Source organism: Quercus lobata, chromosome 2, assembly GCF_001633185.2.
Source record: "Quercus lobata isolate SW786 chromosome 2, ValleyOak3.0 Primary Assembly, whole genome shotgun sequence".
NCBI lineage: Eukaryota > Viridiplantae > Streptophyta > Magnoliopsida > Fagales > Fagaceae > Quercus > Quercus lobata.
Window position 1 is genome coordinate 17,475,834 of NC_044905.1, and position 12,043 is coordinate 17,487,876.

The 12,043-nt window shown below is 36.9% G+C and overlaps 1 pseudogene; it reads left to right on the forward strand.

Moving 5' to 3' along the window:
• The first annotated feature begins 295 nt into the window (after positions 1-295).
• Positions 296-2,986, forward strand: LOC115978105 (annotated as a pseudogene).
• The last annotated feature ends 9,057 nt before the right edge of the window (positions 2,987-12,043 follow it).

Consider the following 12,043-nt stretch of genomic DNA (forward strand, 5'->3'; position numbering starts at 1 on the left):
CGTTAGAGCACTCAAAGTCAGTGCTCTAAAACCAATTGAATGCTAAAATAGAGAATGCTTTAAAACCCATTAAAAGCTAAAATCATAATTATTAAACCTGGACTGACCCGTTGGAAACCCGGTGACCCAGTTCTTAAACTAGCCCGAATGATTAGTTTACAAAATGATGCAAAGTTTTCTCATACTTGGACCCCAACGTAAATTTCCCTGGTTCACGCCCTATAAAATTAAGCAAATTCTTAGTGATTGCTCGCCAATTGCTCATCTTTGAGTTGAGAAACCCAAATAACGAACTTAACGTCCAAAATTCCAAATGGCCATAACAACTATCTTCCTCTCCTTCCTTCTCCTCCTTTTCGGACATGCAAACTCTGAGTCTCAACTATATGACAAAGAGCAAACCGTTCTCCTGAAACTAAAGCAACATTGGCAAAACCCACCATCTCTAAGCCACTGGCAAAATCCACCATCTCTAAGCCACTTAAACTCCTCCCACCATTGTAACTGGCCAGAGATCACCTGCACCAACGGCTCAGTCACCCAACTACTTCTTCAAAACAAGAACATCAACCAAACAGTCCCACCCTTCATCTGTGACCTCAAGAACCTCACAGTAATTGACCTTTCATGGAACTTCATTTCTCAAGAGTTTCCTAAAGCTCTCTACAACTGTTCCAAGCTTGAAGAGCTCGACCTCTCGCAGAATTACTTCAATGGCACAATCCCCGTTGACATTCACCGCTTGTCTCACCTGCGCCGCCTCAACCTTGGAGCCAACAACTTCTATGGTAACATTCCAGCATCTATTGGACAGTTAATGGAGCTAAGGACGCTTCAGCTTTTCCAGTGTGCGTTTAACGGTTCTTTCCCGTCAGATATCGGCTACTTGTTCAAACTTGAGACACTGCAGTTGGACTATAATGTAAACATGACAGCAGCAGAGTTGCCTTCGAGTTTCACGGAGTTGAAGAAGCTTAAGGTTTTATGGATTACTGCGTCTAATTTGAATGGGGAAATCCCAGACACGATTGGAGAAATGGAGGCTTTGGTGCATTTGGATTTGTCAATAAACAATCTGACTGGGAAAATTCCGAGCAGTTTGTTTATGCCAAAGAATTTAAGTATTGTGTATCTTTACAGAAACCAATTGTCTGGGGAGATTCCTCAGGTGGTTGAAGCATTAAACATTGATGTTATTGACCTCTCCGATAATAAATTGACAGGAAGCATACCTGATGATTTTGGCAGACTCAGAAACATGACAGGTCTGAGTTTGTTTTTGAATCAGTTATCTGGAAAAATCCCAGACAGTATTGGCCGTCTTCCAAGTCTGATGTTCCTCAAAGTGTTTAGCAACAATTTATCAGGGACTCTGCCTCCGGACTTTGGGCGGTATTCTATGCTTGTAGAGTTAAAGGTTGCAGACAATAAGCTTGAAGGCAAGTTACCAGAACACTTGTGTGATAATGAAAGGTTGGTGGGTGTGGTAGCTTATAACAACAACCTCACTGGAGAATTGCCTAAGTCGCTTGGCAATTGCAATGGTTTGAAAATTGTGACTGTTTACAATAATAGGCTTTCTGGGGGTATTCCTAGTGGCCTATGGACATCGTTGAATTTGAGCGTCTTGATTTTAAGCCACAATTCGTTTACAGGTGAGCTACCGCAAAGAGTGGCAAGGAATCTCTCAAGATTGGAAATAAATAACAACATCTTTTCTGGTACGATTCCAGTTGGAGTGTCTTCCTGGAGGAATTTGGTGGTATTTGTGGCGAGTAATAACCTCTTTACTGGCATAATTCCTCAAGAATTAACATCTCTTCCTTATTTAACAACTCTTTTTCTTGATCAAAATCGACTCTCAGGCCCCCTTCCACAAGATATTATATCATGGAAAACGTTAAATGCTCTAAACCTTCGCCGAAATAAAATCAATGGACTTATTCCTCGGGAATTAAGCAATTTGGCCGGTCTTACTGAGTTGGACTTGTCAGAAAACCAATTTTCTGGTCCAATCCCACCACAACTTGGCCTCCTGAGACTCACTTTGCTCAATCTCTCTTGCAATTTTTTGTCTGGGAGGATCCCGATACAATTCGAAAATGATGCATATGCCAGTAGCTTCTTCAACAATTTAGCACTTTGTGCGAGTAAGCCAACTTTGAATATTAGAAAATGTGACTCAGAGGTAGAGCCCCAAAAATCGAGCAAACATCCATCCCAATGTCTTGTTTTAATAATATGTATGGTGGCAGCTGCTCTATTGGGTTTGTTAGTTTCACTATTCGTGGTCAGATTTCATCGTAAGAGAAAGCATGGATTAGATTCCACATCCACATAGAAGCTTACCTCATTCCAAGGCTTTATTTCACACAAAAATGAGACATCTTATTAGGATTGATAGAAAATAATATAATTGCTAGTTGTGGATCAGGGAAGGCACATGGTGTTATTGTTAATCATTCACATGATGTTACTGTGACGAGGATTTAGAATAACCAAAAGCTGGAGGAGTAGCTTGAAAAATAATTTCTTGCATAAGTTAAAATACCGAGTTCAATTCAACATTCCAACATATCCAGTGAAGTTACTCTGTTTTATTTCCTTTAATAATTCAAAACTTCTTGTGTATGAGTACTCAAAAACCATAGACTAGATTGGTGGTTGCATAGGAACAGTAGAGCATCAAACGTCTCAGTGCTCACCTCCTGTTAAAACTATAGATGGCAGTGCAAAGCATCATAGCAGGGTTGGTGAGTTAAGCAGCAGCAAGTGCAGCACCTGATGAGCAAAGGTGCGCAAGCCAAGCAACAAGGATAGCATCAGAACCTACCTGGGCTAGCACAGATCTTCTAGAAGTAATTGAAGAAGTTCTTTATCATGAGCTATTCGTCCATAACTTTGAGGAGTTAGTTCCACAAAGTTAGGCAGTTAGAGAGTTTGTTATTTCTGGATGCCACGTGTAAAGTTTAGATGGTTCTAGTAACAATTTTTAGAACCAGATTAGGAAGTTAGTTATTTTACTTGGTTCAAACTGTATATAAGTATGATTAGGCTATGTATTTCAATTCAATTGATTGTAAAACTCTTTTCTTCATCAATGAAATTCTCTGAGTGTTATTTAGATGATTTCTCTAAGAATTTTGCACCTTCAATCATTCATGGAGTCATGCAGATGTGAAGCCAAGCAACATCCTTTTAGATAATAAGTTTTTTTGTATAGATTAGAGATATCCTGGGAGTTATCATTTGGCATTTGCTACGTGAACATTTATTAATTTGTCCAATGAACTCTTCAAACTATGTGATGCCAATTACGGTCCAACTAGAAAATGGATCAGACTTATTAGAAAATTAATGATTAAAATAAATATGGATCATTTTACTTCGATTTTTCTTTTTTTTTTTTTTTGGATGAAGATGAGAAACAGAAAATTAATATGTCCCAAAGTCTTCCTTGAGATCTTAAAAATGGCCCACGTGTCACCACAGAATCTCCACGTGGGAACTGTCTACGTACTTCTTCATTATTGGATGCTTCCGTCATATTCTTCGTGCGCTAGAGAATCACACCCACCTAATTATACTACCTACTATTAGCTATTAAGAATCATACATACCCACATATTTCATCTCTCTTTTTAAATGAAACAAATAGGGAGGATTGCAAATGAGAAATAATATCAAGATGGTTTTTCTCCACTGTGTTTTTGAGTTCAAATCTTCTGTCCCATTTTTTCTGTTCCACTCTATGCTCTACCAATAAAAACTTACCACATATTCACCTAACTAATTAAATACTACCATTATTGACTTATTAATACTTATTGTCACCTAACCAATTAGTTATTCACCTAACTAATTAAATACTACCATCAGCAAAACAGAGAATGAGTAGCCTTTGACAGACCTGAAGTAGCCCTTTGTCGACCACTTTCTTCTTCTTTTGTTTTCACTCGGCTTTTTCCTCTTGTAATTTATTTCCCAAATGGATTTTCATGGACTGAAGAATCTTCACTTCATGATTTTTGCTTCACTTTATGACTTTTGCTAGTCTTCAATAGTCATCATATTATAATGTTGAGAAAGATTGTCACCATGTTCACACTTAAACGTGGACAATTATCCCCTATATTCTTTTTCGTACGAGACTTTTGAAATAATTGTGATTGGGTCATGGCTTTTTCGATGAAGGTTTGGTATTGAATTATTGATCACTTGGACTGAACAATTGATTTTGAATCTGCATTATTAGATCAGTGAATCTGAGGCAATGTTTGGTATCTCCAACAAAAATAACTTTTGTAGCTTTCACCTATTTCATCTCTCTTTTTAAATGAAATTTAGAAATAATATCTCTGCATAGTTTTCACGTCAAATCTAAAGCGGTAATCAAATCATAAACGGTAAGTTGTTATTAGTTCTAATTTAAATACACAATTAATTTATTTTTTTACACACCTGTAATAACCAATAACAACCTTCTACTTAGACATTTTTGTGAAAGTGTTATGGACATAATATTTCCTATATTTATTGTTCGAGCAAATTATACTTTTGTACTATAATCTTTGACCATGATTACACTTAATCTTCAAATTATCAAAATATCAAATTGACCTCCAAAATTGTAAGGTGGTTTCAAATGTTGATTATTTTGGTTTTTGTTAAGTATGACAAAATTAACATTGAAAGATCTTATGGCAAGATGGATAAATTAGTATTTTTAATGTTAAATTCTATTAGATTTAACACTAACACAAACAATAAGTGTACATTATATAAATATTTTAAAATTGAGGATCAATTATGCGTTTCAATAGTTTAAGGATTAGTGTAGTTAAGGTGAATGGTTACTATGGAAAATTTATTTTGTACTGTTTTTCTTCAACTAAATTAAAGAGTTTGGGTTTTCCTCCCATATAAAAAGAAAAAATAATGCTACATCTATAACATTTTATCTATACTATTTATAAGAGGATTTCCCTCTTTGGATTGGACTTTTATATAGTTCAAAAATACCTCTCAATCTTACCTTAACAGGAAAAAAATTTGAGGACAAACCAGTTAAAATATATATTTAACTCCACTTAAAATATCTTCAAAACAAACTTATCCAAAATTTTATTTTTGAAAAAAAATTATTCCAATAAACCCAAAAAAATAACGATTATTTTCGATAACAATTTCTCGCATAAAATTTATCGCGCAAGTAGATCATTGTTCTAGAAAGGCAATGGTGTTCCATCCAAAAAGTAGAAATGGGCGAGCAAAGGCAACATCCACGTCAGCATACACGTGTCGAATAAATGAGGAGTTGTATAGTATACGTATTAGGTAGTGTATATATGGAATGGTGGTTGTTGAGGTGGGGCATGGAGAATCGCACTGGCCATTTATTATATTCCAATGCCACCTCGTCCGTGTGCATGTTCATTATATTTAGGGTCTGTTTGGATAGAACTTATTTTGCTGAAACTGAAAACTGAAAACACTGTAGCAAAATAATTTTTAAATGTGTGAATAGTGCTGTGGGACCCATTTTTAATGAAAAAATTGCTGAAAAGTGAAGTTTTTGGGACTCATGAACAATGCACGGGTGCACAGTTCACTGTTGACTTGGTCAACAACTGCGGCTGAAGCAAAAAAAAAAAAAAAAAAAAAGGAAGTAAATCACGCAAAACGTAAACGTGCTGTGTATCCAAACCGCACCTTAAACTTGGGTTTTGCTAACGAGTGCCCCTAGGGCACTCATTAATAATCTATTTTAGGAAAGTTTTGATACCACTTTTATGGGAAATGAAAAAAGCTGTCAAAATATTAAATTTTTTTTTTTTTCATTTCCCATAAAAACTTTCTTTAAATGAATTATTAACCAGTGCCCTAAGGGCACTCGTTAGCATTTCCCTTTAAACTTTTGGCATTGATCCAATCCAATACTCAGTCATCTCTTGAAGTAGGATCCATACCAATTGAAGGACTACTGAAAGTTCAAATATGTGTATAAACACCCTTGAATGTTTAGACCCCCAATTTACAAATTAACCAATTCAAGTTTTATGTCAAACAACTAGTGTGCGGAAAATGAACATAAGCTGTAATATAGGATAGGTAAACAATCTATGCCAATTAAAATCACATCCACAGCAGAAAATAAAAGGCAAAGATAAAGGGAAGAGAGATGCAAACACAAGGACAACACACGATGTGTTATCGAAGAGGAAACCGAAGCCTTCGGTGTAAAACCTCTCCGCCGCCCTCCAAGCGGTCAATAATCCACTAGAAAATGTAGTTGGGATACATGAACAACAATAGACCCTCCAAGCCTAATCTACCCGATGTACCTAAGCCCTCCAAGCTCCTTGCTCCAACGAGGTTGCGCCGAACCTTTTTCTTTTCTAGCTTACCGGATTCCACTACTAGACCGTAGAATCCGTCATCCTTGGCATCTTCCAATACTTTCCAAAGCTCCAAAAACACTCAACACTCTAAATTGGTATGGGTAGTGTTTGGATAGAAATCTCCTCTCAATAGGTATGACAATGAGAGAGGGAATGAGAAGAGACTACAAAGGTTTCTCTCTAAGAATGAGTAGCTCTCTCTAATTGGGTGGGTGTTTTGAAGAAACCTCTCTTAGGGTTTTTCTTTCTGAATAGCCACCCATATTTTGTGGGAATGAGGGTATTTATACTGGTGTGAGAATGGAATGCGAAGAGTCAGTTTTTCCAAAACAGGGCTGGCTGGCGACTTGACCTCGCGACTTGACTGAGTCGCGAGTTCAAGCCGCGAGCTAGCTGAATGGCCAGTCTGGATTTTTGTCCTGTAGTGCTCCAGCTGGCATGACTGTTCAGCTCCCTTGCATGCTCTGCGCGTGTGTAACTTTTGGCGGCTTGCAAGCCGCGAGCCTCCCGCGAGTCCTAGCCGCGAGTCTCTGCTTCACTGCACTGTCTTGAGCATTTCTTCACACTCTCTCACACACTACCCTTACATGATTCCCACCTAAATACAGGGTTTCTAAGTGCTGTATTACAAGCAAATTTGTCACGGAATAAAGCCAACACATGGTTGATTAAATTCAACCTTACAATCTCCCCCTTTGGCTATTCCGTGACAAAACACCCTAAAACAGACTCTAGACTTAAACGTGAGTTTGGGAACAATGGCAAAACTCACTCACACCTAAATCTAGAAGCTGTGCAGCTCTTGAATCATATGAACATGAATCTCCTGAAACACAACAATACACCATGATCATTGTAAGCAGAAAATCATAAAATGCATATGAAACAGGCAATATGTGATCAAGCAAAGATGGAGTTAAGAAACAAACCATGGCTTGATCAACCAAGTGAACACCACAAGGTAGTGATCACAGTGCTCATTCACACTTGGAATGAACACAAGGACATACAAGTTAACAAGCACAAGGCAAGATACTTGTATGCTCAACACTCAACCAATGCATAATACACAAGGTATATGCATCTAGGAACAATCCTACAAGGGCACAAGAGTGACAGTACTTAAAAGAAAATGCAAGACATTTAGATAGAAGTACTGATTTGAACAAAGCATAAAAGGCTGCATAAAGCATGGTACAAACCATAAAGCCTACAGATATGCATAAAAACATAACCCTAAAAGCTTACATAAGCAACATGGGTACAAAGCACAAAATACTAAATATAAACTTAAACAATATAAATTAAAAGTGCTTAAAATTTCTCTCCCCTTCAGAATGATGAGAAGCTGTGATGCACTTGGAACATACAAACTTGTAACCTGAAACACTTGCACAAAACAAATTAGACCCTCAAGGTAAAGCAAGTAATAAAATGACGAGTATAATGTAACAAGTAAATTGCGATCAAGTAAACATGATGTGAAACATGTGAGCAACTTGATTATACACCAAAATAGTCATATAGAAATTACTACAATGATCACATAGCAAAGCAAATGATCATCCAAACATGCATTCAATGAAGCACAATAGCATAGGGATATATGCATGTCCAAAGCACAAACATGATGCAATGAGAACAACAAAGCATAACACAAAGCACCATAAAGCCAACAAGAAAACGAACAGAACAAAGTTTTCTTATGAACTCGAAGTCTTCTCCCCTTTGGTATATACATCTCCCCTATGGAATAACTCTCCCCCTATAAATGTGCATGAGAAATAGAATTTCTCCTCCTAAGGATGTGCACAAGAGTCATATAGAAATGACAAAACACTTCGGTATACTCTCTAGAGTATACTCTCCCCCTTTTTGTCAGGAATAGACAAAGGGTCAAGGAGAAACGAGGGCAAGAGATGAAGAAACGAACAATGATAATGATGCATGAGGGGTGTGAGATGAATGAGAAAATGAAGCTCAAATCAAAGACTAAGTAAAATGCTACAGAGCATAAGGTAGACATGACAAGCTAGGATGAAACAGCTAGGATGAAACAGCACAGTCAAGTCCAATGCATGACAAGAGTAGCAAAGGTATGTGCAAGAGGTGGCTAAGTGCAATGCATGAACAATGCATGAAAAATGCACGTGGGGCAAGATGTGTTAAATACACAACCAATGAACCAAACATGTTCCTAATGAGGAAACATGAGAAACCCCAAAGTTTGGTACTCATCGGAGTCCAAACAAGCGAGAAAATGCCTAAGAGACATTTTATCAAACACCTAGCATGCATACCATGAACAATAATGTGAAATAATGCATGAACATCATAAAATTCACCCTTAATACATGTTCTTTTTGCCACAAGGGGCCAACATCCAATGCAAATCAACAAAAGAAACTAATCCCATGAAGAAATTTGACAAAAATTAAGTTTTCCCAACCCCTATGATAAAAATCCTAACCATGAGTACAAAACTCTCCAAAACATAATCCAAGGATCAAAAATAATGAAAAGAATTTGTAATTACCTTAGAAATGTTAATAGAATGAAAAATCAATCAAATTGGTTGGGTTTTGATGTAAAAATATTGAAAGAAGGGGTTTAGAGAGGATGGGAGAGGTTTAAAATAAGTTTCCCACAAAAAGCCCTTTAAAAAGCTGTTTCTAGACGTTTCGCGACTGGGCTAGTCGCGAGGTTCAGTCGTGAAAATTTTCGCGAGTCGTGAGTGAGTCGCGAGCAAGCCGCGAGTCACGAGTTTTAGTTGCGAAAATTTTCGCGAGTCGCGAGTGAGTCGCGAGTAAGCCGCGAGTGAGTCGCCAAAAGCTTCTGGATGAGCTCGCGACTGGGGTATCGCGACTGGCGAGTCGCCAGCTGAGCCACGAAAAACTCTAACACTTGTTTTTTAATACAGAACATGGTTAAACAATGAAAAACAAAGTAAACACTAAACATGAACACAAAGAGTGATAAAAATCACTTCCAAAAACATATAAAATGATCAAAAATCTTTTTGGATTGAACCATATATGATTGAGCACACACACATCACATTTAGACAAGTACAATCTAACAAATGAATAAGACATTTATTGAACATTAGGCATGTGTGTTGTGTGTGTATCAAATGTGGAATAGTCCTTAGTCTAGAGTGAAGCTTCAATGATCTATTCAATCAAGTCATACACAACTAATACTAAGTCAAGTGGTCTATCTCAATTATAGAAATGAACATATATGACCTCCCACAAGAAAATGATTACATAAGATTGAAACTTTTCATTTAGCTTCTTACAATTCATATCATTTGATCATTTTGAATCAATACAACTCATTTTGAGCAATACATCTCATTTTTGAGATTGATGCCAGAAATTTGTGATATTTCAATTTGATGAACAAGCCTTTGGCTTTTTGGGCATCATACATTTTCATATAAGTCGCTTTCCCTTTTTCCTAGTCGAATACTAGTATGTGCGACGGCTTTTGCAGCTCATTATCTCTTTTCATTTTGAGATTTACATTTATAAAGCTCTTTAAGTAATAAAAATAAAAGAGTGGGAAGAGATATAAGCACAAGTCTACGCATGTATCAAAACCAACATGACTATTGACTAATCATTCATGACAAGCTTGAAGATCGATTTACAACAATCACACAAAGATGTCAAGATTTTTCCCACAAAAATATAAGTGCAAAAATAACAGGTTAAGCTCGTCAATGCACAAAGCCATTTGTACAAAGGTACAAGGCCAAACTCACATGTGATATGTGCTCAAACATATACGATCAAACTTTTTGAATTTTTCACTTTTTATGTGGTTTTGGATTTTTTTTTTTTTTTTTACTCACACAAAACTGAAATATAAAAGTAAAATCAAAAACAAAACAATGCATATAAATAAATGCAAGATGCACAAAATGCATGAAGATATAACATTTAATGCATGAAGGGTCCTACAAAGATCGAAAGAATTAGATCAAGGATCAAAAGAGCAAAAGCTCAACCATAGGAACCCTTCCTCATCCAAACGGAACGATTGTTTGGAATGAGTGTCTCAAGAGAAGTGAGACGACGGTTGGAAGAATGAGAACCGGAGATGCACATAGTCAAGGAGTTAAGAGCATTAAACATTTTCTTTAACAACATGCTATTTTCACTCAAAACCGGTTTACTCTTTTTAGCACAACTTCCAAGAAGTTCAAGTTTCTCTTTTTTTTTGATTCTTTTAAGAGCATGAAACTTAGAACAAAGAGGTCTTAGATGACCAAAAGCACCACAATGGTGACACACAATGTGTTTAGGTCCACTAGGCCTTTTGGGAAGGGATCTATCAATATGGTTTTGTTCCCTCTTCAACTTATGACATTGAGGTCTTATATGACCAATCACACCACAATGGTGGCAAGTTGGAATAAACTTAGATCCATCCAAAGCCTTAGGTTGAGACCTAAACAGAGGCTTTGACTTAACAGTCTTTCTCTCCACATTTTGATTTCTTTTGTGTGGAGGAACGTACACCGATTTGTCCGTAGAGGTAGAATACACAATAGGCACAAGATTGGGTACTACAACATGATTGCAACAAATATTATCATCCCTTTTATCAATGGGTTCAGCAATCATACACTTGGCATGCATCTTAAGAGATTCATTTTCATATTTTAACTCATCAACAAGTTTGTTAGACAAAACAAGTTTAGCATCTAAGTCTATATTCAAACATTCAAACTCTTTCAGCTTTTCAAGAGAATCTTCAGTAAGTTTTTTATATTTCTCAACCAATTTATTGGATTCATTGAGCTTAGCAAATCAAATCATCCTTTTCACAAAATAACTTGCTTAAATTCTTTTGAAACTTCTTAACATTTTTATTTAAGAGTTTGTCAACAACACCCATAAATTCAAATAACATGTCATCACATTTATGAGGATTAACACTCATAGAGGCATTTTCACAAACACGTGGCATGTTACATTCATCACCAACCAAATCATGCAAAGAGGCATACAAAGCACAATCCATGGCAAATAAACACAAGGGGTCAAGGATCACACTTAGGTATTTAAACCACAACAAGTGTACCTGCTCTGATACCAACTGAAAGTTCAAATATGTGTATAAACACCCTTGAACGTTTAAACCCCCAATTTACAAATTAACCAATTCAAGCTTTATGTCAAACAACTAGTGTGCGGAAAATGAACATAAGCTGTCATATAGGATTGGTAAACAATTTATGCCAATTAAAATCACATCCACAACAGAAAATAAAAGGCAAAGATAAAGGGAAGAGAGATGCAAACACAAGGACAACACACGATGTGTTATCGAAGAGGAAACCGAAGCCCTCGGCGTAAAACCTCTCTGCCGCCCTCCAAGCGGTCAATAATCCACTAGAAAATGTAGTTGGGATACATGAACAGCAATAGACCCTCCAAGCCTAATCTACCCGATGTACCTAAGCCCTTCAAGCTTCTTGCTCCAACGAGGTTGCACCGAACCTTTTTCTTTTCTAGCTTACCGGATTCCACTACTAGACCGTAGCATCCGCCATCCTTGGCATCTTCCAATGCTTCCCAAAGCTCCAAAAACACTCAACACTCTAAATTGGTGTGGGTAGTGTTTTGATA